This window comes from Chamaea fasciata, unplaced genomic scaffold (assembly GCF_029207755.1).
Source record: "Chamaea fasciata isolate MVZ Bird 193981 ecotype frontalis unplaced genomic scaffold, bChaFas1.0.hap1 SCAF_366, whole genome shotgun sequence".
In the NCBI taxonomy this organism is placed as follows: domain Eukaryota; kingdom Metazoa; phylum Chordata; class Aves; order Passeriformes; family Sylviidae; genus Chamaea; species Chamaea fasciata.
Window position 1 is genome coordinate 17454 of NW_027094451.1, and position 2623 is coordinate 20076.

At 58.0% G+C, this 2623-nt stretch overlaps 1 long non-coding RNA gene across 1 annotated transcript; it reads left to right on the plus strand.

The window, feature by feature from the left end:
• Positions 1-307: 307 nt before the first annotated feature.
• LOC136305332 (uncharacterized) lies at positions 308-1776 on the plus strand. Its single transcript, XR_010725267.1, has 3 exons — positions 308-440; positions 1255-1322; positions 1598-1776. It is a non-coding gene; the product is annotated as an uncharacterized lncRNA (long non-coding RNA).
• The last annotated feature ends 847 nt before the right edge of the window (positions 1777-2623 follow it).

The following is a 2623-nucleotide window of genomic DNA, read 5'->3' on the forward strand; positions in this document are numbered from 1 at the left end:
GCTGGCACGGACACGGCCCCGGGGCTGCCGCGGCTCCTCGGCCAGGGGCTGCTCCCGCCGGGCACGGGGAGATGCTGCAGCCCGGACAGAGGCACCCACAGCCCAAGAGCTCCCCAGGGAACAGCTGGCATTGCCCGGGAACGGCGGCTCGGGCTGTCTGCAGAGGGGCTCAGACAGCAATTCCCACCTCCCGGAGCTCCCACACAGTTGCCAGGGATGTCCTGGCCACCCCAAATCCCCTCCCTTTCAGCCTGAGGACATCACCCGTCGGCAGCATTAAAGCCAAGGCGCTCCTCCCTCACAGAAATTAAATCCAGAGCAACGGCCCTCGGAGATGCCTCAAAATCAAAGGTTTGAGTGGGATGGAGTTTCGTTTGGATGAAGTCTGGACTTTTCCAGGGAGCCAGCCGGAGTGCAGCAGTGATGGAAAGCTTTTGCAGGTGGGTCCCACTGGAGGTGTGCTGAAGGCAGGGATGGGTGTCCCTTGCCTGAGGGAAAGGCACTTGCAGAGGCCACTGCTGGGGCTCGGAAAGGAGCTGAGCTCCTGCAGGGAGCTGTGTCCTCCCGAGGGCACAGGGGCTGCCTCAGCACAGGCCGGCCAGTGCCTTCTCCTGCTCTGAAACATCACCTGGAGCCCGAGCTCAGGGGGTGGCTGAATTCCAGGGAAATCTGACAGGTGACCCCCAGGGGGTGAGGGTTATAATTAACCAAATCTATGGAATAGAAACCTATCCTGTCCCCATCCTGCTGAGCTTCCTTGGAAGCTCTGCTGGTTCCTGACACGTCTGGCATTCAAGCAGCAGCTCTGCGTGGGAATATCCGTGCTCCGTGAGGCACTGTGAGGTTATTGCAGCGGGAACTGAGCAGGGAATTCGGGGCCGTGGGTATAATTCATCTAAACTAGCAAAGGTGACAGTGAACCCCAAATCTGGGCACCACACAGAGAACAATCTTTGTGCTGCCCTGTCAGCTCAAGCCCCTGGGCTGGGAAGTTTTGGGAGTCAAACATATGGAATGATAGAAGTCACAGCAACTGGTGTCACCCCGAGGGACAGTCCAAGTCCCAGACAATTCCTCTGCAGTCCCCTGGGGGGGAAAACACCCTCTGTCTGCCAGGAGCCCTGACTCTGTTTCTCCTATCAGCTGTGTTGGGCTTTAAGAACTTGAAATAACTTCGAAGCCAAAGAAATCACCTTTTCCTACTGGTTTGATTGTGTTTTTTTGTTGTTTTTTTTTTTTTTTTTTTTCTTTCAGATGCTGGACTTGCTTCTGTGGATGTGTGCTGAGCTCTGGCTGCAGGGGACTGTCAGGCCTGAATGGCTGTGAGTTTGGGTTCTTCTCGCTGGGGAAGCAGAAATAATTATTAATTAGACTGCAGAAATGTTTTCAGAAACCTTTCCCCTTTCCTGCCCTTGCTGGTGGATCTTCTCTTTCTGCCTTTGACTTTACAAAGCTGTTCCCTGATGTCAATTCCCCTGCCTGAATTCCTTGCAGCTCCTAGCTGGGAAAAACTGGGATGATGTCCTAGGGATGTTCTTAGGGGAGGACAGAGGTGAGATTTTTGCCTGTATTTTTCTAATATTTTCTAAAATTTCAGGGAGCTGCTCCTGCTCCTGCCCCTAATCCTGCTGCTGCTGCACAAGTGGAGCCTTGTCAGCGAAGACCTGCATCTGCAGGAGGCCCCGCAGGCCCTGGCTGGGAAGTGCCAAAACAAAGAAGTGATCAGTAAGTGCTGAACTGCTTCCAGGAGGGCATATTTTGTTGCAGCCGTTACAGACCAACCGTGTGGTGCTGGTGACTTTGTGTGAGTTGCTTTATTAAAGCCAATCGTTGGTAAGGGTTTTGAGCCTGCCTTGGAGAGCACTTGGAGCTCTGGGTGCCCTGGCTTTCCCCTAGGTGTCCCTGGGGTTGCCCTGGCTGTCCCCTAGGTGTCCCTGGAGTGCCCTGGCTGTCCCCTAGGTGTCCCTTGGGGTCCACGGGCTGTCCACTAGGTGTCCCTTGGGGGGACCTGACTGTCCCTGGGATGCCCTGGCTGTCCCCTAGGTGTCCCTGGGGGTGCCCTGGCTGTCCCCTAGTTGTCCCTGGGGTGCCCTGGATGTCTCTTAGGTGTCCCTGGGGGTGCCCTGGCTGTCCCCTAGGTGTCCCAGGGCTGCCCTGGCTGTCTTTTAGGTCTCCCTGGGGGTGCCCTGACTGTCCCCTAGGGGTACCTTGTCTGTCCCTGGGGGGGCCCTGGCTGTCTTCCTAGGTGTCCCTGGGGGGCCCTGGCTGGCCCCTAGGGGTCCCTGGGGGTACCCTGGCTGTCCCCTAGGTGTCCCTGGGGGTACCCTGGCTGTCCCCTATGTGTCCCTGGAGGTGCCCTGGCTGTCCCCTTGGTGTCCCTGGGGGTGCCCTTGCTGTCCCATAGGTGTCCCTGGAGGTGCCCTGGCTGTCCCCTTGGTGTCCCTGGGGGTGCCCTGGGTGTCCCTGGGGTGCTCTGGCTGTCCCCTAGGTGTCCCTGGGGGTGCCCTAGCTGTCCCTTAGATGTCCCTGGGGGTGACCTGGCTCTCCTTGGGGTGCCCTGGCTGTCCCTTATGTGTCCCTGGGGGTGCCCAGGGTGTCCCTGGGGTGCCTTGCTGTCCCCTAG